This window comes from Pavona decussata, unplaced genomic scaffold, assembly GCF_977016875.1.
Source record: "Pavona decussata unplaced genomic scaffold, jaPavDecu1.1 SCAFFOLD_154, whole genome shotgun sequence".
Lineage (NCBI taxonomy): Eukaryota > Metazoa > Cnidaria > Anthozoa > Scleractinia > Agariciidae > Pavona > Pavona decussata.
In genome coordinates, this window is record NW_028145566.1 from 1060295 (window position 1) to 1088248 (window position 27954).

At 38.2% G+C, this 27954-nt stretch overlaps 1 long non-coding RNA gene and 1 pseudogene across 2 annotated transcripts in view; one reads left to right on the plus strand and one right to left on the minus strand.

Annotated features, from left to right (window-relative positions):
• On the minus strand, positions 1–27952 carry LOC146466089 (uncharacterized; annotated as a pseudogene). Its single transcript, XR_014868148.1, has 18 exons — positions 27822–27952; positions 27080–27438; positions 24025–24189; positions 22644–22754; positions 22396–22518; positions 21481–21577; positions 20657–20875; positions 19445–19821; positions 18509–18676; positions 16153–16262; positions 15858–15974; positions 14734–14824; positions 13499–13873; positions 12724–12846; positions 12143–12266; positions 11429–11554; positions 10915–11049; positions 1–425 (listed from the first exon to the last, which is right to left on the minus strand). The product of XR_014868148.1 is annotated as an uncharacterized LOC146466089 (transcript).
• Positions 1–27954, plus strand: part of LOC146466087 (uncharacterized) — a 277353-nt gene that overhangs the window by 7788 nt on the left and 241611 nt on the right. The gene's annotated exons all lie outside the window — the stretch shown is intronic.

The following is a 27954-nucleotide window of genomic DNA, read 5'->3' on the forward strand; positions in this document are numbered from 1 at the left end:
TCATCCATATAAAAATAACGTAAACTGTAGGGTTTGTTGACACGCAACAGACTCAGTTCTTCTCTAGGCAATACCACAGAAGCGGAGATCACAGGCAGGGAGTGAACCACCAAGGTAATACACGTAGAAAGAACCGCAGTTCCTCACTTGGATGGTAGTTGACCACTGGCAGCATCTACTAGACCAATGAAAACATACCCTTCTGTTCACTTGACCATCAGCAACACTAGGGTGCCCTCCTGTTAACCATCCTGTTGCGTGAGTGCCACACCTCGAAGTGGGTGGGCATGAAGAAGCCATTCGTTTTCCTGCAGCTCCCTCAAACCGATACCATCCATGAGTCATTCCACTGTCACAATAACCGTGATAAGTGGTGTAAGTTATCTTTCTGTCGACATTATTCAGACTGTGATAGTTTTGGCATTCTGAAGAGAAACAGTAATAAAAGTAACAGTGATAATCATCACAAATCAGGCTAAAACTAGTTTCAATTCGCTGTCTTATCCCAGATCATTATTACCAGTGAATAACGTCTTTAAGCATTAAAATAGTACTAATTATTATAATCATAATTTAAAATAATTTCAGCAATACTATTCCAGCTTGTAACACATTACGCTGCAAGGGAATACTGGAGCGTGACTACCATACACGCAGATGCGCACGCACATACACTTGAAAGCCTACAAACTGAAAGTTGCTATGGTGGTGTAAGAAGTCAGAACAGGAATTGTAGAGAACTAGGAAGAGCGGGTGAGTGAGGGGATAATATCCTTACAATTCAAACTAACCAACGTCCGGTCTATCAGCTCCTTAGGTTCCAGTATATCCGTGGGTTTGTTTATACGTGGGGCAACTCTTACGCATATCTCACTTAAGCTACGTAATTATGGGCGCAAGCATAAGCACAAGCATAACAGATTTATGTCAAGTGAAAAAGAAAGGCGACGCAAGCACAAGCACAAGAAAATGAATGATCCTTGTGTTTGTGTTTGCGCTTGAGCTTATGCTTGCGTCGAGGCTGTTTTCATGGAGAAACAAGTTTTCTTATGCTTGCGCGGCTACGAAAACCAGGGTTTAGAGAAAGGAACTTACGCTACTTTAACTTTCAATTGAATTTGGCATAGGACATCTACTTTCAACAGATAATATCATTGTAAGTTAAAAAGACATCGAAGACTTTGAACTTGCCGAGTGGAATCTCCACCTACACACGCAGTTTTGCGCTGTGTACAATAACGATGACAGCCGGTGGATATGATAAGAAAAAATTTGCTCTGCTGTTTAACTTACATTTTATTGAAACAAGGAAATCTCTGTTGGTCCGCCGTTTTCAAAATTCAAACTAGTGGCGAAGCAATGTAATCCAAATATTAATAAATGAGGCAAATTGGTAAGTACAATTAATACAAATTACAAAAACTCGCTTTGCGGCCAGTAACTAGCCCTTTTTCAGATATATGTTACTATTCCCTTTCTTCTGCTTTAGGAAATCATTAGCAATTGATCCTCCCAGGCATTTGACTTTTGGAGCTAAAACTAGATAGGATTTCTAGTTTGTTGCACAGTCACTAGAAATAAATGGGAAAAGTAAATGTGTTGCGTGTATATACACCGACTCAAAGTATTGCATACAAAGAACTCTCCTTCGAAATAGGCTTGTGCTTACAAATAAAAAAGTTACGAAAATCAAAAGGAAAACATTGTATGCTAGTAAGGAAGAAAATGAAGAAATGAGCAAGAGCAAGACAAAAATATCCACGCGGATGTATTTGCGGCACGTGATCACTTGGATGTAAAGATTGCGTGACATCGATCTGCCTCTGTTTTTCAGTTCAATTAGTTCCTTCACTTTCTTGCCTCTTTTCATTAGAAATATTCAATACAAAACTCAGTAGATAACCAGAGGATGCCTTATATGCAAGACATGAATCCAGGTCCTGCAAAAATATTACACAACCCAGAGAAAGGTGACGCTTAGAAAATGCCGTAGTGATGAAAAGGCCGGTGGCTAAGCAACGGGAAAATTAGCGAAGAACATCAAAATTATTTGCCTTCAAACACCCATTTGGAAGGTAAGCTGTAACCGAAGTATTATCTCAGGTTAACTGGGTAGTTTTAATGGGAAATGGCAGGGTTTTACAATGGTTTGCTCAGAAAGCGAGCTAAGGATAGTAGAATTGTTTACATTTCCTGGTTAAACAAGATCTCTTCGAAAGGTCAAATTGGGTCAACTTGCATGGGGCCGCTCGCCTCACAAATAACTTTTGCCAAGAAAAAAATTATATCACGTTCACAAACAGCTCTTTTACTTGCTAGAATTGAATTTTGAAAGAATTCTACATAATACCGAGTATGTTTTGAGATGTTTGAAAATGGTATGGAATTTTTGATTTTCAAAGTCTACAAATTTCGGTTCTCTTCGCTTGCTTCCCAGAAATTCGGAATTACAATTGTAAGTCTAAACTATCATCAAAGCAGCTAAGCAATACCTCCTGATTAACATTATAAACTAATAAAAAACCATAATTTGCTATGCGCCTTCACGCGAGTTCGATTATCTGATCATGAAATTTGACCTCATTCCTGTGATTTTTCGGCTTCACCGGTTGTCACGGTTTTTCGTAATTTTCTCAAAAATGTAAAAACTCTAGAACCTAAAACTTATATCACGATTCTTAGCATGCCATAGGTTATCTCTGGACGAAATATCAAGGGGTCCATTTTCCAACCTTTTGCCACATTTTTTCAATCTCACTCGGTCCCTATAGAGAGTCGCTCTTAAGTCCGCGAAGAAGGATTTTTTGCCTAAAACCACAAAAGATGTACGGACGAGCATGATAGCCTTGTTTGTTTCACAAGAAGAGAACGTGACTTATTAGATTTGCCGGCCTTCAAGGAACCGAATGTATGTGGCAAGAGAAATTGAATTTATTAATTCATTCAGGTCGAGGGCGGAGGACGACAAATGTGGGCGGTGGTGAATAACACATTAATGCATTCTATTTTTTATATGTTAAAATTTCCAAGGTAAAAAGCAAGGTAAAGTACCTGTAGTAATTGACTGTTTTACCTTCAAAGGCATTTTTGAGAAAAGCGGAAGTCACCTTGAGCTCACTATTTGACCGAAACATCGGGACACATTTGGTATCAGATGGCGTTCAAATAAGAGGATCTGTGCCGCTCCCATTGGATGGGCATGGCATGGGACGTCAGTGTCAGGGGAGAAGAGAATATCATCTATGCATGCTAACGGCTTTTTTGGGGCGTCTACGGACGGATTCCACCCAAGGCGCAAAGCAGAGTCCCTTTTCCTGTTAAGAGATCTTATAAAGGGATGTGATAGTTGTAGCACCTCATATTACTACTCACCCGAGACAGTCGCCGTATCCCTATCTATAGTTTTGCTTGAAGTTTATTGTTTCATTATAATTATTACTTGTTTGTGATGCAGGGAATTTATTTCTATTTCTGTATCTTTTTTCACTTGAGACTTCGTTGGATTTACAGCAAGTGGTAAGATCACAAGAAAGAAAAAATGGGTACAGCCACAATGTGGAATTAGCCTATATCATTCCCATTTTTATCGCAGTTTCCTAAATGTCACGGAGATCAGACAAGTCGCAACGTTTGTCATATAAAGGTAGTTCATTATTAATGGACAGTACAGTGCAAAACGAATCACTGTTAAATAAATAAAAAGAGCTGTGCGGTCCCGGTATTGTACAATTTCATACAGTGGGATTCCTGTGGGTTTATTTGGTTAATCGTTTAGCGATCGGGCGGCTTAATAATTTTGCAATGAATGCAGGCTATGTCTTTTTTTAGTCAAGAAAAGATCTCTAAGGTAAGAAGGATTTATTAATCATTCAGTAGAATGAGGTTTACCTTGTAGTGGATGCCGTATTTGTGTTGTAAACAGACTTTAAAATCGCAATTTCATGGTAAACAAATCGGAACCGCCTACGCAAAGTCGAATTGAATTGCTAATTTTGCTTTTCAAATTATCTTTCATAGCTGGTACATAACTTCAAATTCAAATGTGTAGTTTTCCTTTACTCAAAATGTGCCAGCAGAGTAAAAATAAGCGTCTTTCGGCGAAGGAAAGTCAAGGTTTATGAGCTCTCGTTTATATTTCCCCTCGATATAAAAAGTCAAAGGTCGCTCTTAATTGCTGAAGTGACATGTTTTGAAAACGCTCTGAGAACTCGCTGTTTAATTTACCCCAATTTTTTATTCGATCAATGTTTAGTTGAAATGATTATGTTTTCCCGGAGTGTAGTTTCGTGGGGCAAAGCGATGTACCAAAATGCTTTTTTTGTCCTTGAATTTAGCCAAAATTAGGTTGTTATAATCACCGGTAAAAAGGCGCAACTTAAAAAATTGGTCAAAAATTCATGTTTACGTTTTATTTAACTTTAACGCCGCTAGTCATCTAAGAAAATAAAACTGTTCCTTCTGTTGGGTTAATCTTTTCTAGAAAAGGCTCCTTGTATAAAAGGGAGCTTCTACAAAAGTGCCTACTTCGGCGTGATTTTAGCCCGCCTCCATGGGTAAAATTAAAAAAAAATTCCCCCAAAATAAATAAAGCTCTAAACAAAACGAAACTTATATTTTTAGAAGTATTTCACTAAGCCCTTTATTCTGGCAAAGTTTGGGGAAATCGGTTTTTTCTATTTTGTATACGCTTAGTCGGTCCTTACAGCAAACCGTTCTTAAATTTTTAGTGACAAAAATCAACAACAACAACTAACACTTCTGGGGTACTACCTCTATACTTCAGGTTCTTTTCGCAGAATAACATCCATGAGTGTCAATTATATAGACCTTTGTTGAAAATTAGAGGATTTATACAAAATACAATTAGCAAATTGATGTAAATACTTGAATTTTGTTAGAAAAGGGCTCTCACCCGTTTTTGCAGGAAATAATGTAAATGGAACACAGGAAAGTTTTTGTAGTCACTGCACATTTAGGTAATTAGAAACAATCTTTTTGTTTCGCTAAATTCCAGCCAAATAGGAGGGAGGGAAAACAACGGGCTGGGCTTGCGGGAGAAACTGACGTCCCTACAGCTTCAATCTTCAATCAACACATTTTCGTTCCTTCAGAAGGATACTCGTTGACATTGATTTTTTCTTTGCATTTAAAATTAGAACCCAACTCCAAAAGTGGCGGAAATTGGAAGTATGAAAGAGTCCAAGAAGGGAATTCAGACGGCGAAAACACAGAGGAGATTGCCGAACTTGGCTGTTTTCTAAAAAAATGCCAACTTAGAACCGAGGGGCATCGAGTTATAACCTACCAAATAAAAAATAGTTAATGTATGGCCTAATCCGATTATAGTTGCACCAACTTCTATAATAGGCATACACTGTATATTATAATAATTTATCGGGCATTGCGGCGTATTTTGCGGGCTAAAATGAAAAATTCAGCGGGCTAAAATATATTTTAGCCCGCTGCTCTGAGCCAATAAGAAAGAAGAAAATAACGTAGCCAGCCATTCAGAACTGGAAGCCATTCAACTGTTCGCGCTGTTTTCCTGTTTGTCTGACTGGAAGCGCTGCCATCTGCAAAGAGATTGTTTTGAGCTACAAAATCGATGGTAAACCTAACCAAGATGCAAATTCTCAGTCGTCTAACTAGATGAAGAGGACTTAAATACAGAAACTCGTGGGCGATGGTGGAAATAATGCCTGTAGTAGCTCCACGGCCGGAGGCGAGGTGAATGTAACTTTTCTCCTTTGAGCGAAACCAGCTCAGTTAAGCAGACTATTTCTTCGCTGTTTACAAAATTCTGTTATTTTCCTTTTAAAAACTTAAAAGAAAAGATTCTTTTGACAAAATTTGCGGTGTTCTGCCAAAGTTTTAAGTTTATGTGACAACGAAAGCTTTTGTACAATAAAATAAACGCCAAGGCGATTCCGGCAGCGTTCACAGAAGATATCGCGATCGCTTACTGTACTGTCTTTTATTCCTTTTGTGCTTTTATGAATGCCCTCTGAAATTATTATAATAGTAATAGAGTTGATGTTCTTGGGCGTAAATATGTTTTTGGCCCTTCTCAGAACTCATTTTAGCCCTCGCCTGCGGCTCGGGCTAAAATGAGCCTGAGTCGGGCCAAAAACATATTTACGCCCGCGAACATCAACTCTATTGTTATAGAAACCTAAGAAGTATACTGCATGCAGTGTATGAAACCAATCCCTAGAGATTCAAATGAAAACGGTGTGTGTGTGTGTGTGTGGGGGGGGGGGGGGGGGGGGGGCAACAGTTGGTGTATCAAGATATTTTGACATTGCTCGAAGCACTCCACAGGTATGATGTATACAAGGAAGTGAAACCAAACAGCCCCTTGTTCTAAAGAACTATAGAATGTGACGGAGATGGGTAACTAATATTCGTCAGATTTTGCTGTGGCTGACATCTATGCACCGACATCGTAATGTGATCTTGATATCGCTGTTATACCACTGACGGGTGTTATATTTCTAAAAATGACTGGTTTGGCAAGTCTTATCTTTCGATAGCAAGAGCATTTATCTTTCCCATCCGCCTCTAAATAGTGTGGTGTCCGTTTCCTTTTAAGAGCGGCTGCCTGTAAGAATCGAGAACTGCATTTCAGCGAGCCTGTTTTGCCAGCTTTGTTTGCTTTGTTTTAACTTACAGTTATACAGACCCTGGAACGTCGATTTATTTTCGCCAAACAAAAAAACATCAATAACCACCATCCTGACAATAAAAAATATGAAATCTTTATATTTGAGAGCATAGTAGTTAATTCCCCACCAACTCGACCTCCCCCCTTCCCCCTAGCTATAAGCGTCAATAATATTGTGGTTATTGTTTACTTTCCTAGACCGTTTTCTCGCTGCTCCGGCCAGTTTCTTTCAATTCCGTGAAAAAAATAATAACATGAAATCTGAAATTGAAAAATTAATAGGCGAAATACCACCCTCACCCGCTCGTGCTAGTAATAAGGTAGTTACGGCCCTCACCCGCTTGTGCTAGTAATAGGATAGTTACGGCCCTCACCCCATCGTGCTAGTTATAAGGTAGTTACCGCCCTCACCCACTTGTGCTAGTAATAAGGTAGTTACGGCCCTTACCCGCTTGCGCTAGTAATAAGCTAGTTTCTGTGGCCTTCACCAGACAGACCAAGGCTGGCAAGATTCCTATCTTCTCGGAAATTGAAAGAAACTGGCAGGAACAACGAGAAAACCGGTTTAGGAAAGTAAACAATAACCACAATTGACGCTTATCGCCAGGGGGGATGGGGGTGGGGGAGGTCGGGTTGGTCGGTGGGGAATTCACTACTTTGATACCCGCAAAGTTACAAATTTTATGTTTTTAATTGTGGGGATGGTGGTTATGGATAGATTTTTTTTTTTTCGCAAAAAATCGACGTTCCAGGATCTGCATTACTGTAAGTCAAAAAAACAAAAAACTGACACTAATACTTGAACGTCGATTTTTTTTTTTGGCAGAAAAAACCAAAGCTGGAAAGGTGTGCTCTCAGATCTCTTGTACAGTCCTTAAGCTTGATAAGGGTCATCATCACCAGGGTAGTCGTAGCTTGGCCCACAAGCAGTACTTCTCTAAAAGCGCCCTGAACGCGTAAGTGCCTGCCAGGATCACATGCGCGTTACCGACAGCAAAGAAGTGAATATCGAGTTATAGTTGTTTTGTCACACTGGCTTATTGATTTAAGCCGTCGCTGCTAAAAACGAACACTCAAAACAACACGGAAGGAACAAAGTCACACGTTTTTCTCCTTTTACTGATCGACTGCTTCATTTAAGAAGATATATAAAGGAGCTGTAAAGTTTGATTTGCAGTACTTTTTCCTGCGACATCGAAATGGTATGCAAAAGTTCTTTTCCTCGTCTTTCGAGATATGAGATTTAATTAAGACAAAATTACATACCAGAAACACTTTTATTTTAATGAAAATAGGCATTACTTTCAAGGCTATTTTGAGTAGCGTATACAAATCTGCATGCTTTAGAAAGCAGCCAGCGAGTTTGGAATGTTTATTGTATTAATTTTCTTGTGAGATTGTAGGTCTAGGTTTGTGTAAAGTTTCAAGTTCATTGGGTTATTTTACACCGTGAACGGGGCTTCGTCCTTTGACCTAAATTTTCGCGGTTTTCATCGGCCCGTGACCGCACCTAGGCCGCATTTCAAACTCTTGCAATTTTCTCAAAAAATAAAATACCTTGGAACTTTAAAATATGATTTTCGAAAATAGTTAATCCAAGGGTATCTTCAGACGAAATATCAGAAATTCGACCAAGTGGTCGCTGAAATGCAGTTCTCGATTCTTACAGGCAGCCGCTCTTAAAGGCTTACGCAATATATATAGTAGACTCAACCTGTGTGGGCACTTATGATTGAGATTTAAGGGTTGAGCCAATGCTTTGGGCATATTTTAAATGTTTGGTACATTGCCTGCACTTCTTTAATTCTTCAAAGCATTTTGCTACCTGAACGACGAATTTCTTTGAGAAATAGTCCTAGCCATTAAGTCTAACCATAATTTGCTTCTTCCCGTTAAAATATATATGGACAAACTTAAAAAAAAAAAAAAAAAAAACACTGGCAATTAAGGTTTTCTCTTAACCGTTTTTTTTTTCTTTATCGTCATTACGATCATTATTTTAACCTGTATCATCCTTTCTTTATGAACTGTTCATATAAACGAAAGCTTAGAATTATCATGTGCTATTTGCGTTTATAACACAGTCCCAGAGCGTCTTCGTGCTTTACTGAACCGCATTTTTTTCACCGAAGGGTAGGTGGCTATAATTAACAATTATTCACCAAAGTGGAGGTGAATAGTGATGGATATTTACTAAGCCGCGTACGCGTAGCGGCGAGGTAAATATCCATCACTTTAACCAACACTAAGGTGAATATAACAATAGAGTTGATGTTCGCGGGCGTAAATATGTTTTTGGCCCGACTCAGGCTCATTTTAGCCCGAGCCGTAGGCGAGGGCTAAAATGAGTTCTGAGAAGGGCAAAAAACATATTTACGCCCAAGAACATCAACTCTATTACTATTATAATAGTTTTAGAGGGCATTCACCAAAGGAATCAAAGACAGTACAGTCAGTAAGCGATCGCGATATCTTCTGTGAACACTGCCGGAACCGCGTCGGCGTTTATTTTATTGTACAAAAGCTCTCGTTGTCACAAAAACTGAAAACTTTGGCAGAACACCGCAAAATTTGTTAAAAGAATCTTCGCTTCTAAGTTTTCAAAAGGAAAATAACAGAATTTTGTAAACAGCGAAGAAATAGTCACCTACGACTGTTAAAACTAATTGTGCAATTGCTTAAACTGAGCGGGTTTCGCTCAAAGAAGACAAATTGCATTCACCTCACCTCCGGCCGTGGAGCTACTACAGGCATAATTTCCACCATCGCCCACGAGTTTCTGTATTAAATTCCTCTTTATCTAGCTCAGACGACTGAGAATTTGCTTCTTCGTTAGGTTTTCCATTGATTTTGTAGTTCAAAACAATTTCTTTGCATATGGCAGCGCTTCCAGTCAAACAAGCAAGAAAACGGCGCGAACAGTTGAATGGCTTCCAGTTCTGATTGGCTGGCTACGTTATTTTCTTCTTTCTTATTGGCTCAGAGCAGCGGGCTAAAATTTATTTTAGCCCGCTGAATTCTTCATTTTAGCCCGCAAAATACGCCGCAATGCCCAATGAAATTATTATAATAATTGTTTTAGTATATGCCACACAAGCTGAATAACCAGCGGACAAAAAAGTTCCTTCCTTTTTGACGGTATACCGACAATTGGATGGAAATTTTAAAATCTCGCGCGCCGCGCGGTAAGCCCGGGGGTAAGCGATTTCTTATTGTAGAAAGTTCCGTCTCACTTTCTTGCAAACAAATGAAACTCTTAAAAGCACTTGTTTCGCTGCTAAGGTGTTATTTATTCAACTGTTGTGTGAAATTCGTCTCGTTGTTCAGTTGAAACCATGATGCAAAACATAAGTTGTTTCATTGTTTGCAATGTAATTATAGTTCTCGGCGGTTTTCGTAAACAAGGTATTGTATTTTCATTTTTTGCCTTAGAATTTGAGGTTGGAAAGGTTAAATAACTTACCATAAAATGCCGTCAAACTAAACTCTGTTACCATTTTTGTATATATTGTAACAGCTGCCTCAAAATAATTTCCTTTTAAGTGCCGAAAGGGGAAACGGGAAGCCATCTTGTTTCTCTTCGGCTGCTCGGAGGTGAATAATACTTGGCTAATCACCTCCGAGCTAGCTAATCAGCGCTTACGAATGACACTTTTCACTTGTGTTGTATATACTAAAGGAGAACTTTTACCACTGTCCACTGTCACTGGAGTGAATAGCTGCTTTACTATATACTAGGCTAAAACAGTACGAAAATGGTGATTTTTTTAAAATCGTTTATTCCTGCCAACGGTTACATTTTTCGTAAGATTAATTTGCATTTGTAACCAACATTTTTTTTCTTTCACCGTTTTCATCGATTAATTTGGGGTTGAAAAGATAAAGCTTTAACTGTGAAAGTTGCCCAACTGAATTTTGACGGCTTCTTCGTGTAAGCGGGGACAGCTTATCCGTTTATTTAAAAAAAAATCGTTTGTTACGGTAACAAACAGGAATGCGAGCTTCGCGAGTTGCTTAGAGGTGCTATTCCATGTTTCAGTAGCCAACCAGAGCGCGCCAACAACGCTATTAACTACTTAAGCATATACTAAAACAAAGTTTCTCTGCCTATACAGGAGGATCCCAATACATGACAAAAACGAGTAAAGGGCCGCCTCCTCTCCACGTTTAAGTGTGTGTGTGTTTGTTTGCTGACTTTTCCTTTTGTCATGTCTTTAAAAAATTAAAGATATCAATTAATTTTAACTCACCTGGCACAGGATGTGTGCAGTTTTTCCCGCTTCCTACATAGGGATGATTACATGAGCAGCTGTAAGATCCCAGAGTGTTCGTACACGAAAAAAAATTGTGACAGTCGTGGATGCCGCTGGAACACTCATCAATATCTGTGAATGACAATGATTTAGTGTATCAACAGGCTCATTACTGACGTATAATCAGTGCCTCTTGCTTAACCCGTTAACGTTGTTATAGGTTAGTCATCTTACTTTTGACTAAACACGTGAGTAACAGTATATGTAGCTAAGCAATAAATAAAGTAATTAATAAATAATTCAATTTTATGTTTCTGAAATTTGCTCCCAGACCAGTTTATAACCGGCAGCAAGGCTCTGCACCAAGTTTAGTGTTTACGAGCTGGCTTAAAGGCCCTTTTGTCTTTATGTTTTCGTTTAGCGAGAGATTAACAAAGTTTTGGTTATGAAAATGTAAACAATACTACCTCGTTAGTATTCGTTAGTATAGTACACAGTTGAGGTAGCTTACCACTACATGTTTTGCCGTCGCCCGAATATCCAGAATTACATGCACACGTGTAATATCCGTCAGTGTTGTTGCACACAGCGTTGACATCAGTACAGTTGTGAGTGTTGGTGGAACACTCGTCTATATCTACGAAAATGTATTGAATGAAAGACTCAATGACTGTGATTAATTCCTGTTAAATTTTTTGTAAGCTGCACTCTCGTTAAATGGTTCTTAAATCCCTCTGCTTGTTTCGGCACTCTCGCATATTTTGTAATTCTTGTCACTATTGTTGCTTTCGTAGTGTCCCTGTTTCTGTTGGTGTTGTTTTTTGGGCAAGAAAACTCCTATTTGTTGTATGAAAAGTTCGCGTAACGTTGGAGCACCCGGTTAACTTCAAAATTACTTGGCCAGGAAAACATTTGTCATTATACACAATTTTATGCAGCTTATTTTATCCTTCTCTTTGTACAATTTACACGAAGCACCTGACAAATAAATAAATAAATAAATAAATAAATAAATAGATAAATAAATAAACGGAGTAGGCATGCAAACCTGATATACAATCCATCTTGTCTTCAATTTCTCGTGTGCTATGCAGCAAGGGTACTTTGATTTGCTTTAATTTAAGTACATATTCGTCACACTAGTTTTACACCCATGAACGCAGGTTCAATTGTAGAATAAAATTAAAAATCCAAAATGAGTAAGGCGCAAATTAAAGTAGCTTACCAGTACAAATCTTTCCATCGCCTGAATATCCAGATTTACATACACATGTGTACGATCCGTCCGTATTACGGCACAAAGCATTAACACCGCAGCTGTTTAGAGTTGGTGACACGTTCATCTATATCTGCGAAAGTGTGATGAGAGCAAACATTGCATATGAAAACTGTCATATGCATATGGAAAGTCTCTAAAAGCCTCATTTTTTTGTTTTGTTTTATCGCCCCTTTTTGTTCTTGCTTTGGCCGTTAGGCAACAAATTAATACACCCACTCAATTGGATTGGTGACATGTAAAAGAAAACTCAGAATATCTAGTGGTCCCGGTTACTTGCAGCCAATATGATCTGGAATAACGTTAGTCTACGTGTACGACTACAATATTACAATAATGTGCTTTCACTGCACATCTTTTTGTTGATATCATCATCCTCTTGCTCTCCATCATAACTCGGTTATCATTATTTTCAGTCTTGTCCTCGTTATTTTATCTTCGGAGCTCTTATCTTCTCGATGAAAACATGTGGATGCGAACGAAAATTTAATTTTACATTTTTTTCTGTTTTATCATCATCAATTTATTACCATTGCAAATCTTGCCATTTCCTGTATAACCGGATTTACAACCACACGTGTACGAGCCCTCTATGTTTTGACAAGCAGCATTGGGGTCACAATCAAAGGAGTTTGTAGTACATTCGTCTAGGTCTGGAAGAATACAACAAAAAGACAACAACGTTATACTCCATGCAGACATGGGGACAGGGGGGAGGGGAGATAGAATCTGCTAGAGCCTACTTTCAGGGTTTATAAGTTTCATTTTACGTATTGCAAACGAAACAAAACTTTATGGCCTTTTTGCTTTAGCAATTCACGGGGAAATATTTGGAATGGTAGGCTAGCGTTTACTGAATAAAGGAGTTGGTTTATAATGAAATTGTGGTCTGTCGGAAGCGTAGAAAAATGGTCGGTTTTGTGAACAGAGTTGATAAAGTAATTTAATACTGACGTCAACTGTGAACTCTTTGTCAGAGAGAATAAAGGTACTGTGGGTTGTATGGTGTTCATATGAAGTGAGTGGCGGAGCTACGCTGTATACTCAACAACGTTTAAAGTTTAAATGACAGCTGATATGATCCACAACGTCAATTATTGGCAGATAAATGGCTGATTTCTCCTTCTAAACGTTAACTCCCTTAACGCGAAGCGTTAACACTCTGAGAAATGCTCATCTGAGGCAATAATTAGTTCCCAGGTGGATGTTTTGATTTTAACTATCTAAAGCTTTAAAGAGCGCTATCAAATATCTCTCCACGATGCTACTTAGAAGAAATGCCTAATAAAGTCGTTCTCCCTGTACCTGTAAAACAAGTAAAGTTGTTGCAATTATCGCATGACACATCATTCCAAGTATAATCATGTTTTGCACCCAAAGTATGCACACAGTCTTCATTCCTCCAGTTGTTTGGCTGTCTCGGTGCCCAGAACCTAAAGCTGCTCACTTCTTTGTTGGTCCAAACAAACGATCCTTCAACACTTCTGTCATTCAAACCGATCCAACTTCGTTCGCCATTATTGCGATGCTGGATGTAGACATTTTCCTCTTGATTGTGAACGGTCACTAGATCAGAGTGCATTGTTGAACAGTTTGATTCTGCGGTCAGCCATGAGGCGCATGCACGGCTTGTGAAGTAGCAGTAACCACCAAAGTAACTCCAGCCTGGTCGGCATATGTCTGTTTAACAGAAGACAAAAAAAAAATATATTCAGTGGTAGTTTCTCCTTAAGAAATTTTTCTGCTACCTACCATTCAGTCGTGTTACTTATTAGATATCTTAGCTAGCCATTTATAATTTGAAATAAGATGATTTTAAAGTTTTACACAAACAAACAAACTCGTCCTACTCGGTTAATGTATATAGCTTATGACGTACTCTCCAAGGGAATGGTTGTATTATGAGTTATGGCACTGCTAGGATATGCGTCCGGGAATGGCAAATGCAGGGACTATAACGGCATCCGAAGTGGTGGCAAAAAATGTGCGTCATCTTGAATGGTGCTCAAAACTCAACCTTATATAATATTATAAAGAAAACCTCTGCAAATTAGAAATCCTGCTTTTCCAACGTGCAGAATGTCATCTACTTAAATACTTTGCTGCTTCTTGATAGGTTTCCGGCAGTCATTAAAACCACAGATCGCATTGTTGGTTAAAAGTTGTTGTCTCGCCCTTTATTACAATATATATCGTGATGATGGAAACAAATAGTTACCAAATTAAACCACAATAGTTCTAATAAAGAAACATCTACGGGTAGCCTTGAAAAAATCAGAGGACACCCTAACAGAACCCCCACCTCCCCCCTCCGCCACTCCATACTGTCCTGAAACAAGAGTAATTAAATATACCTTTTTACATTGGTTAGCCCAATTTGGTTGTAAATCCAATGTTTAGGTTTTACTTCTTTATTAATCTGTATATTTGTACATTGCTCATTCCATTGATTTATTCATTGAACAATTTTTGTCTTCTTTCGTGAAATAATTGATTAATTGTACGTAAAACAAAACACAAAAAAGTTTTTGCACTCTTACCTGACAGGATAGTGTATGATATGGAGAGCGGGTCATACTTTGACACATACAATTCCTTTACACATACTCGAGCTCCTGTGGTGTTGATATACTGTAAAATAAGACAAACTCATATGAAATGTTGTATGCTTTTCTTGTTTGTTCCCTAGACTTCGCCTTTTCTATCACAACCTCGTACCTGCGTAATTTGTGCGACTAAAACTTGGAGATTTATGATCGTTCGTAATTATCTAAGATATAATTGGTGCTACGGATGCAGTTTAAACAAACGAAAAAAACAAATAACGTTATTTATGCTGATACAATGTACTGAACGGAATTCGGGTACTCTGTGCGGGGACGCACTAGTTTGCTGAAGATGATATGATGTACAACAAATGAACAAGTCCAGATTTGGCATTTCTTGGCCACTTAAATACTGTGGTGGTTTTAATTGAAACTCAAATAAAAGTGAATTGTTCCCAATGCCAATGAAAAATTGTTTTCGCCAGGCAATATACTCGCTGTGATGGTGAAAGCAAGAGGGAATTCTTGCCAATACGACCAGTCCTTTATACTAGCGGACAAATTAGGCTCTCCTACATGATTGGCTGTTATGTCACATGACAGACCACCATCGGATTAACAAATATGTGCCTAGACTACAATTGGTCGGTGTATCAACATAAATAACATCATGCCGTGACATGATGTTTGGTTTTAGAGAGTTATACCCGAGCTCTTTGAATGGTATATTATTTAGATAGTTGACTCACAGATTCCTATACTGTTTTTCAGCACAGAGTTACTTCTGTATTTCAAAAAGTGTATCATTGAATCTTTATCCACCATGCCACGTGAGCATTCTTACGCTGTTAAAAAAATGATACTTAAATTTTATAGTAATGGCCCTTCTACTTGATTGTCCATTGTTATCCGGAAGCGGCAACATAGACCGCTGCAAAAGCTTGAAATGCTGATTATCATCAAAGCCTATAAAACTCATGTTGCATTGTAAAATGTGTTCATGAATCATAGACCTCCATGGTAAATTCTCTCCATTTTCAAATGGATTTCTAACAGCTAATGATATCTCAAACAGGTGAGGTGAACATATCTAGTATCGATTGAAATGGCTGACCTACCTCCACCCAAGCTGTTATGGAATTGTGCATAGGATCTTGATTTCCACCACTTGAGGAATGGTTTGATGAGACGAAAACGCTCGGAGCATTTTGATATGCTTTAGTGAAGTGTATGTCCTACGAAAAAGTCGTAGTGGTTAGAACAGGATTACATTAACTCTCAAACTAATTAATATAATTCGCTTTGAAATTGGCGATCCTGCTGATTTCAAGGATATATACGTCCAAAAAGAAAACATACCCTTTTCTCTCCAGCAAAACATTGCAGTTTAAACTAAAAAAGAATTGCACTGACCTTGCAGAAGGCATTATTGAAATCAGCAGGAGGAGGCTGAGAGTTTGCAAATAAACTGAACTGTGTTCCGAGAAGAGAGGCTTGTGAAAAGAGGAAAAAGCCAACCAGCTCTAGAGAAAATAAGTGAGATAAAATCTTATGAAATGTAGGTAACACTATCATGTCACTGGGCGCGTGACATTACCATATACAATGGCAGTTAAAGTGAAGGCTGACCTAATGTTAGACTTAAGAGAAGTAGACCATAGCTGATTAGGTTTTCAAAATGGTGTTTGTACAAATGGGAGAATTCAAGAAACCTTAATATGTTTACGCCACATCACGTAGATGTAATATTTTCTACTTAAGGTGGCTGGTACCACTTTTCAGCTTTTTGACAGTTTATGACTTTGATAGAATAGGACAAAAGATAAACCAAGGCCATTGTAACACTTTAAATTATAGGGTTGAATTATTTGATTTATAGTTGACCAAAATAAAGGGTTAATTCGGCACTGGCGGTTCCCATGGCAAGGTTTTCAAAGGATTGTTCAGACCTACTGTTTAGCTTGTGGAACTAATAACTAAAAAAATTAGATTTGTGACCCCTAATTTTTTTTAGTAATATAACTTTTGGCATTTGAAAAGGAAAATACACAATGATTTTAAAAAAATTCTACGGAACGGATTTTTTGTAAATTGGAAAAAAAGACAATTTTACGCCGTGAAAATTTCCTTCCGTTGAATTTTTTATTTTTTTTTCTGATGTTTCCTCTCAATAATAATATCATATTGAAACAATAAAAAGAGGGGGACACCGGACTTGTTTTTATGTAAAAGCCTTCGTGAGTTTAGTAATTCTCACGCGCGTCTTCGCGCTTTCGAAATCTGGATTCTATAAGATCAACAGTTGCTCATGATCAGTTCTGACTACCACTGACTGTTGCGTGTGCTCGTGCGGCCAGCTACTCTTTGGAGAATTTCGGAGTCAGTTGATCTGCCGTTTTCAGTTTTTTACTGCTTAGAAGATTACTTAGTGGCCGTTACAGCCTCCTGGACTCACCTTGAAGGATTTCCTCACAACGTCTGGCTAGATTAGCCTTTTTTTTTTGCCAATTCAGGCATCAAGCGAAAGTTTGAAATGGACCAAGCTGCTTGCAGAACACGTGTCAGTGGGTGTTTCAGAATATTGAGATTACAAGACTTCTAAATTGTGCAATGCAGAGCTTCTATATTTGACATTTTCTCGGGCATTTGTCCTTATTTTTCGCGGTTGTTTTCGTCGAAGTGTACAACGATGGCAGCCAACATTCTCTTCGTCCGCGTGACTCGGCAGGATGGCGAGCAGTGTCAGTTACAAATGTTGTGTAAAGTTTCTGAAGGTCGTCGTAAGAGTGGCCGTTGAGCACAAAAAATACAAACTATAGAATGTCGCCAAGACGATCAAGCGAGATAATTTGTGGTAGTATGTCGGTTCTCCATTTTATAAACATTTTGCGAGTCCTTGAAGCTCCGTCACGATCGATCACAGTTCTGCCTTTCAAACTTAACATTGAACACCAGAAACAATTTGTCTTGAACATAAGGAATTAACTAAGGTCGTACTAGTAGATACAGTCTCGGATATACGCGAAATTCGTTGAAAACAGGACAAAAGTTACCTAGCAAGAAAAAAGCCGCGCGCGGCCATATTTGTTTTGATTTTTAGTCTCTCTTTCTCGCGTGTCTTTCGCGCGTGACGCACGATAGTCAGACCTGCTCCCCGCGCGAGGAACCTGGTACCAGCTACCTTAAAATGATGCATGGAAAATTTTGAAAAGTCCACATAAAGTAATTAACTGATAATTCAGTTTTTGTACATTTTTTCGACTCGTTTCAGCTTATTAAAGTGTTAATATTGTATTCTTGAAAGGGGTTTTCCAGGTAATCTTATGAAAACTCAATAAAAAAGACCTTTGACTGAAAGGACAGGGTTGGCGTTGAAAGGGTTGGCGCAGTGTTTGAGCACTCGCCTTCCACCTATGTGGCCCGGGTTCGATTCCCGGACTCGGCGTCATAAGTGGGCTGAGTTTGTTGGTTCTCTACTCTGCTCCGAGAGGTTTTTCTCCGGGTACTCCGGTTTTCCCCTCTCCTCAAAAACCAAGATTTGATTTGATTTGATTTGATTTGTAATTAGCTTTCTTGGATTGTAAAGCGCCTTTGATCATTTAGATGTTAAAGGGCGCTATATAAGTATTAAAATTTAATTTTTTTTAATTTAACCAATTTTCTCCTTACCCTCTGTGCAGTCGGTAAGGATGCCGTATGTGGCACATATGAATTGGGTTATATCAAAACATAAAAGCAGGGCAAAGCAACAAAATTTGTATGTGCTTACCACGTAAATATCTTCATGAGAGCCTGCGTAATTTTGCAGTTCCCTCAGACATATTTTCAGGGAAGATTGGGAGAGGTCCTCCAACCAAACACTGGCAGCATCCCTTTTCAGTCCAGCATGGTGGTGTGCCGCGGAAACAAAAACTGAAGGTTTCTTTGAAAACTTACCCTGTAGATTAGAGGAAATAAAAAAAAGGTAGAATAATAATTATGCGGCTTAGTTATACCGATGCTACCTTAGCGCAAAAGACGTCTATAGATTTAAGTGCATCGTATGAATATAAAAAAATGAATGTAATTCCGAGTAAAAGCATTGTGTCAATGATACGGACAACAAATGCAAGGAAACGTTGGTGGACATAATTGCTAGATTTCGATTTGATACTATATCACCTGCAGACTAAGGTAACAACAAGTGGCTATGATTTAAATACTGAAAGATGGTAAATTAGCAATTTAAAACATGCAAATGAAAATACAAAACAAGACGTTAATGTCAGGAGAATAGGCATAGTTCTCTGCTAGCTTTTAAACCATTGCTAAAAGATGGTGCTGAAAGCTTGATATGGTAGGCTTCATGGTATAGTAGTAAATTCCAATTATTCAGAAATCCACATTAGCCCATCCAAGATGGTTGCCACCGGAAATCATGAAAAAATTAACACGATCAATTAACGTTGTGGACCTAAAAGGAAACATCTTTGGGCGAACTATCTATCTTCCAAGTGTCGCTGTCGTAACTTTAATAAGGCGGGCGAGGAATCCGCTCAGACCCTCCCTCCGCCCCTGAAAACAAAGAAAAGGCAAGTCTAGATATGGTTAAATGCGCACTTCTCTACCGAGGAAAAAACTTGAAAACAGCGACCTCCCACCCCTACCCCCTTACTTTGGCAAGGAAAACAAAAACTAAAAGAAACGAAACAAACCATTCACTTACCGAGGGAAAATTCACAGTCTCACAAGTTGTCCCAGTCCACCACTGTGATAAGCGCACCTCTCCACTGACACCACCAACTGGAGCTCCCTGATAACCCATCCAGTCAACGGTCACGTTAGCACTAGATTTGCGTTCGTTGAAACCGGCTGCCATCACACAGGCAGTGAATTGATGGTAATTTACGTGTTCAACCCAAGAAACTGTGGCATCATGGACAAAGGACTTGTCACTGGTGTCAATGTGATTGACAGTAATCTGCACATCAATGGGTTTGTCAGGATAGAAAATGTAAGGTTGGAAACGGATTACTTCACAATGGGAGTACCCCAGTGATGGAATGTGTGGCATGTGACGACGACCGCGTTGAAATGGAAATCCTGATATGATGATGCAAAACGTAAATCAACATAAGTGACTAAAAACAAAATGTTGTTATAGTACAAAAATATATATAAGACCAAATGACTGGAAATAACAAAAAATGAAATGTGAGACATAAAAGGGTGTAATTGCGAGTTGCCATGTAAACACAAGTGGAACTTTGAAATGCTTCATTATTTTTTACTTTAAATTAAAAGAAAAAGTAATTTACTAAGATTTATAATGTTTTGCCAAACGCGTGCTTTGTACGCATGTCCACAATGAACTCTTCAGATCCGGCCTTTACGCCTGTTTTCTATTTTGTTTGTTTGTATGTTTTCTATTTTTTTTGTTTGTTTTTTTCGCCATGACGCCCTTCTTTGCGTCTTAATTCCGATCCAGCCAAATCGTTAAATTTAGTTTCTGAATTTATAGAGAATAGGCCATTTTACAGTTGTGTGCAGCGGTGACCTTGTTTTGATACAAACCTCATTGCTTTCATATGTAGATCATGGATCATGCTGTTCTTTTGCTTACTAGTTTGCGTTTACAAATGAATTCTTAAGTTTGTGGTAGTTTGAATATTTTAGCCATTAATTTAATTTGGACTTAATTCAAGACAGCCTTTAGAGGAAATCCAGAGCTGTGAATCTGTTGAAGTATAATATCTTTCCTCTCAATCATGAAACACGTTTTCGTAATATTAGTGCCCCGATCTGCATCTCTTAAAAGAGTATAATGCTGCAGACATTGTTACAATTGCCTATTCTTGGTTTGTATAATGTTCATGCCGGAAGTCTTCAGAAACGTATTTAGAATTCAATCTATATGTAACTAATCAACTAATCATACCTTCACATTTGCCAGGATGTTGTACTGTAAAATTCAGTTGCAGCAAACACACCTCCTGTTCAAACAGGCACTTGTTGTCATAAGTCGTACCATTTGAGGAGCAGATTGGTTCTTGAAATGAGGGACAGTTCTCAACACTGACACACCGCGCATCGGAAGGCCCAAAAGCCTTGCAAAGACAGTGGTAATCGCACGTGACGTCTAAACATGGATCCAAGTCTAGAAATATGTGCAAAGGAAGGAATGTTAGTCTTCGAGTACGTAAAACATCCGGTTGAAGGCAATAGGAGAGCTTGTAGACTTGAAATTGAGTTCAGGGAGGATGAATATATCTGGCTTGGTATTATGGCAGTTATCAAAACCGGAAACGCTCAAAGGAAAAATACATTCTTCTCAATCCCCTCTGAGTCAACATGGAGACGTGTGCAAGCGTATTAGTATTAGCGTCATATCTGCTATGAATGTACCTGGAATGGTAGACAAGAGGGATTGGGAAAAAATATTTCAATATATGACATTCCCAGGGTATCATGATCTGACCTAGAAGCCAGGCTATCCGCTGTCAATCACAAAGTACTTTCCCACCACTTTCTCCAGAAGACAACTAACCTATTTGGATACACGGGCGTGGGTCGGACAACTGGTAGTCAATCATTCGTGAATAGATATTTGTATCGTTTGAAAAAAAAGAAAACGTCAATGAGATTTTGTCGAAAGACTTAGTCCTTATTTTTAGGTAAAGAAGAATCCAGAGAATCAATTGTCGGTACGGACAATATACATAAAATGTTGCTTGGTCTTTAGTAACAACTGATTTTACGTACCTCCAATAACCACGTAATCAACTTGGATGGCGTCTTTATTGTTGACATCATTGTTATAGTGTTTCACGCAAATTTCTGTTTCCATTGTGGATGTGTGCTAAAATTGAACAGAATTGTTTCATTTTTGGGGTTAAAGATAGCAGTGATATAAATTGTGATGAGCTTTTTTTGAGCTATTCAGAAACCACCACATTTTGGGACTTTTCCCATACAATTAACTGGCATTTAACAAAATTTAAATATCCTTGGTATTTGATTTCTCCGTAGCAATCATAACATAAGGATTTGTAGGCTAATGAGGCAGGTATCCCACCCGCGCTGACTTTGCACGTTTATCACTGTCCATTGCGGACTTCAAAGGTACTATATGGCACTTGGTACTATATGTCTTCCAACTCTCTTAGTTATGTGGCTGATCGAGATGGAGCTAAAAGACTTCGGTCTTGGCAGACTACGTCAATGCTAGAGTTGCATCTTTTTTTTCCACATTAAAGTTCACATTTTTATATATTAGTTGAGTTCTTTGCTTTTTGAGACCATTTTGATTGATTTTCAAGCCTGCCGACCAAAACCTGCTTGCTAAGAGATCCAAGGAAGACCTGGTTCGAAAATTAGTTTTACAATAAGGAAAAATTCCATCTCCCGTTCTAGGCAGGAGAAGCCGAAAATTTGTGGATGAGCTATATTTTTCGAACAACCTTCAAACCCAAACCCTATACTACTTCAGTAAGTTAAGTGTCTAGTAAGGGTGGATCTCTTCTCATAGTGTCACAACATCTAGCATAAAACAACAACAACATCCAGTGTTGTGATAAAATTTGAAGCAATTAGAAATTAGATAAATGAACTTGTTTTTATTCTCAGGAGATAATGTAAAACTGTGCTTACTTAACATAGCAAAGTTAAAGAAAGTACCTCAACCCAGCTGACAATTGCGTCACATCCAGATCCAGCAGACAGACGCGAATTGTTATAACTACCTTTAGGCGTCACCACTACCACAGGAGGAAGAAAGAATGGGTCTGTAAAGTTGATTTTCTATAAGAGAAAACAAATAAATAAACAATAAATAAATAAATGAATAAATAAATAAATAAATAAATATTCTTAAACGTATAGGATGATGGTGAAAGTTAGTAATTTTGCTTATTTACTTTCCTTACCTGACAGAAAGCATAGTTGTCTCTGTGAGATGGTGAGGTAATGTTTGCAAACAACAGACTGTTCGTCAAGGTAAAATTGTCCAGATTGAGGTTAGTATATGCCAACCAGTTCTGCAAGAAAGCAAAATAAATGAATGCTCGAGTCAACCTTTTCTTTAATCGAGTATAACCCTCTTATTTTAGTTTTTAAGATCTTTTGGGTATTTGACAAGAATGTCATACAGGCTACTATACAAGTTTGGACATGCTACATTGGTGTTTCTTTTCAACTCTGCTGTTGTTTGTACTTTACTATACCCCTTTTACATTTCTCCTCTTAGCCACGCCTTTTTTATCTGGGTCAATGCATTAATTCCAAAACTGTCTCTTAATTTATGTTTTTAAAATGGGACAATGGACTGAAATGGCCTGGGATTTAAGCCATTAATCTTAAGTGCCGTCTTTCTGGATTCACTGTCTCATTTGGATTTTTCAGGTTTTCCAACACATTATCAATACATCTAAGAATTGACCTAACAATAAATAAAACCATGGGCTATACGAAACATGGGTTTCGACTTAATAAAGATTACATTTTATCTCAAATAAAGTTGAATTACCCACAATAAAGTATTCTTTTGTCTTTACTGGTCTTTTCTCCTCATTTATTTCTTTTAGAATAGCCCTAACAACGCGCAATTATGATTCAGAACTACATCGCAAGCATTCGTTAAGTCTTGGTAACCGAGCGTCCTAATCAAATCTAAGGCGCGGGCGCTAAGCGCGTGAGTGTTAACTCATAAGGGTTAACGCCCGCGCGCTTAGCGCCCGCGCCTGGGGTTGAAGTACGACGCGCGGTTACCAAGACTTAACGAACGTTAGCAGGATATTTTTGAATTAAACGCAGGTTTTTTTTAGAGCTATTCTACTTGACATAAATGGAGAGCAACGATCAGAAAAGGCAAAAGACTGCTTCACTATGAGTAATTCAACTTTATTTGAGATAAAATGTAATCTTTATTTAGTCGAAACCCTGTTTCCTATTGCCCATGATAAAACTTACAAAATGTAAAAGGAGAAAAGTTCCATAAACGCAATGTTTCATAATCAAAACACAAAGACATTTTAGAGGAAGAAGCCACATCGTTGTCAAAATCGTTCTTCGATTTATTTCTAAGAGAATCATTTCGCAATAAAGGTTTTAAAACCAAAGTGTTCTTAGATTAATTTAACGAAAAGTCACGAAGTGTGCTTATTGCAAAGTTAAGTCCGGACACTTTCTATTCCCGTCCAACTCACCCTTGAAAAGGGCGAGTTTATTTCTTTATAAGATAAAGAATTACGCTACAGAAGACAAAGGCAATACCTTAAAAAACGATAATAATAAAAAGTAATTACTCACAATTTTTATGTTTTGGTGTAGCCCATCAAAAAGCTTGGTTTCACGGGCACAAAGAGTGAAACTGTCCACACTGGGATGTTGAATCCACAGCGCCATGGCATCCTGGGGTCTTTTGGCCAACTTGTGAGAAGGGGTTACTAGAACAGTTGGTGGAGTCATAAAACGCTAAAAAATAATCTAACAGTACTTGTTATCACCATTTAATATATAAGTCCAAAAGTTCACTCACTCGCTCTTTAACTCACGCACTCACTCACTCACTCAATAACATTAGAAATGAGCTGCATGCTCTCTTTTCAACACGGATGTTTTTTGGAAAAACCTAAATGATGAGGATAAGATACGGTATTTACTTACCCTAGCAAATAAAACCACTTCAAAAATCACATATTTAATATTTCAGAAGAAAAAAGACATCTTAAATTCAAAAATATAATTAAATATAATAATTTTATACCAAAATGAGGACAATGGAACCATAACATATCTTTAACAGACAGACAAACATATTTAGGGATAGAAATGACGTGATCTGGTCGTTATACCTCACGTATTTGCATCAGTAAAAAAGCTTACAAAGTTCTTTCTTCAACTTCAACTTTCAAGTTTATTTGGTGTTTGCATAAATTTACATGTACAATTTCTGGCGCCGCAGGTAGTAAAGCTAATCTAGGCGGGCCTAGATCACAAAAAGAAAGAATGACTTTTACTGCTAAGCGAGAAGGCAGACTGAGCTATGATATCAAAGATACAACAATAAGGAAAGGCTTTTGGGAGGACTAGTAACAACAATAATAAAACGGTCGTTCTCTGATTCCGATACGACCACAATTACAATTAAGAATAAACTTTTTGATGCTCTTTTTGATTACTATTATATGAATGCAAAATTGGGGAAACTCACTGAATTGTTATCATATAAGGCTTATTTTGACAAAAGCACTGTTGAACAAGTCCATATTAAGTTCTGCAAAGAAACCATAAATACACCATGGTACAAATAAAACATAAAACATAGCCGGTAGGGTAGAACTTGGACGGAGCCTCTTAACTTTAGATATAAAGGCTTTAATTTTTAGTTACTGGCAAAGCCTACTACATAAAACAAACAATCATCTCTTTAATGAAGCTTTTTGTTACGCAAGATGTTTTGATGAATTAAATAGTGATAGTTGATACGAATGCCCTCCACAAGCAATATAGTAAATCGACAACATATCAACAATGCTCGTTTCTCCCTTATAAAGGAACTAAGAAAAAAGCTATTTTCAAAATTAGCCGAAGATCCGCAGTAACAGTTCTGAAAACTCTAGAGAAAAAGCTACTCACAAACACTTAAAAATGAAAACCAACTAGAAGACTCTCTCAAGACCATCAGAAACCCAGCACACAGAATAAGTATTACGAATTCGAAATTGCGACTAGTGGTTCATTCATTGAGTATACAAACTGGGAAATAAGAAAAAAAAGGGGCATTAATCTCGGTAGAAGAAAGAACCTGCTTAATATGCAAAAGAAATTTCATTGAGGACAAACGGCTTTCTTGTTGTATTTCCAAGAGTATAATAAAATTAGACATGAACTCCATTCTCTCATTTTCAAAAATAATCATGTTATCGCCAACTTAAGCAATAAAGACAAAATTAGTTATCCACTTACTTTAGACAAGGAAAATACTACTAAAACAGTAGGGAAATATACTAATTTAATGTTCCAGAAGAGAGAAAAGTTCCTCGAATCAGCATGTAAATACTGAATTGTTTCACTCTTTTCATATCAATTATTCTTTGTTGTAATCTCCTTGTATTAGTTAATTCGTTATTGTAGTTAACATCGAAGTGGTTATTGTAACTAGACCAATATCTCCCTTTAGAGATTAAGGCGCATAAAAGATACCCTATCACTATCACTATCGCTCACTCACTCACTCACTCACTCACTCACTCACTCACTCACTCACTCACTCATTCCCTCACTCATTCACTGACTCACGCATTCACACATCCTCCCACTCAGCAACTCACTCACTCACTCACAGACTCACTTAATCACACACTCACACTTTTACCCACTCACCTCCCACCTACCCACCCACCCACTCACCAACTGACTCGCGCACACACGCAGAAACGCGCGCATTATTCACTCACTTACTCACTAATCGAATAAACCACCAACGCACCCACTCACCCCCTCACTCACTCATGCACCCACCTAGCCACTTACTCGCTAACTCACTCACTCACGCAGGAACGCGCGCATTATTCACTCACTTACTCACTAATCGAATAAACCACCCACGCACCCACTCACCCCCTCACTCACTCATGCACCCACCTAACCACTTACTCGCTAACTCACTCACTCACTGACTCACTCACTCACTCACTCACTCACTCACTCACTCACTCACTCACTCACTCACTCACTCACTCACTCACTCACTCACCCACTCACTCAGTCACTCATTCACTCACTCAAAATCCTAACGTGTCATTGATTTTGTGCCAGCATTGTCTGAAAAGTAGATTAGAAGCTCATGAACTTTTGGACCTCTGTCTGGGTGCTTATGGCTTAGAAAAGTGAGAAAAACAAAAACTATGATTTAGAACTTCTTACGTGAACCTCAATAAACCAACTGCAATGGTTAATTAAGTTTATAACGAGCGTAAGCTTTTTTTTTAATTTCTAAAGCATCAGTTACACAAAATATCGATAATTGAGAGGACAAATCAATTTTGACAAAAAAAGTATCGACTGCTTACTTTGAAATTGACGTCCTGTAATCGCAAAATTATTTTGGCAAATAAGGTTAAAAATACTGTCCGTCTAACTTTTCGCAAGGAAAGTAAATTGTCTAAATTAACAGACGGTTTCTTTTTCCAAAGCTGGCTTAAGTTGATACCAGAAACGAAAGGCCGTTACTTTTAAGATCCTATTTTAAACCTAGAACTCTGATTACAGATGAATCCAGCGGGAAGAGGTTTTTCTACTTCTTTTTTGCAAATCGAAATTCTATGAAACAAATACTAATAGAAATACCAATTATGCTAACCTGTGGGAAGTCGATCCTTTTGCATTGTGTCCCAGTAGTCCAAGGATCCAAGTCAGCAGTTCCTATTTGAGCCCCAGAAGGAACGGATTGGACAGTGATCCAATTCACCTCCGCTGTTCCATTAGAACCTTCACCATATTCAGAAACACAAGTGGTGAATTGATTTTGATCTTCTGATTCAACCCAAATAGCTGCACCGTTACCACGAGTTGGGCTTCTTTGCACCGAATAACCAAATGAGGCAAACACTTTCACTTTCTTTCCACCATTGAAAGGTTGAGAAAACGATATTTTCTTGCAAGCGAACAGTCCTGGACTGGATGTTGTTACGTTGTCTTTTCCGGCCTTAAAACTGGCGGCTATGAAAGGAGACAATAGACAAAGACTGACTAAGACTGAAGACTTTTTTGTCGTCAGTAAATTAATCCACAAAAATATTTTGGTTGATTGTATAGTCCATCCATGAGCACCAAACCAATAATTGCTGTTCAAATTAATTCAAGACGTCAAGAAAGCTATGCAGGTGACTATTAATTGTAAAACGTGCAATATATGCTTTCAAAAAATGTTTAAAGACCTGAAATTATCTTTGAAAATACTATTTTATCTGGTAAATTCCACAGCGATCTACTTCCGCCCCACCCTCGAATCTTTGTTACTCTTTTAGCTTTAATTAAGAGACAAACTTACGAAAAATACCAGGAAAATGTTGAAATTAAAGCAAATTGACTTTTCAAGTTACCTTCATTGCCTCGGGTTAGCAGCACAACTGTAAATAACACAAAGCACAGGTGCAGGGGGAGATGGCGCTCGTCAGACATCTTGCCACAGCTGAAGGAAAACCTTCGTGCGGCAATGTTAAATGCAACACGTTT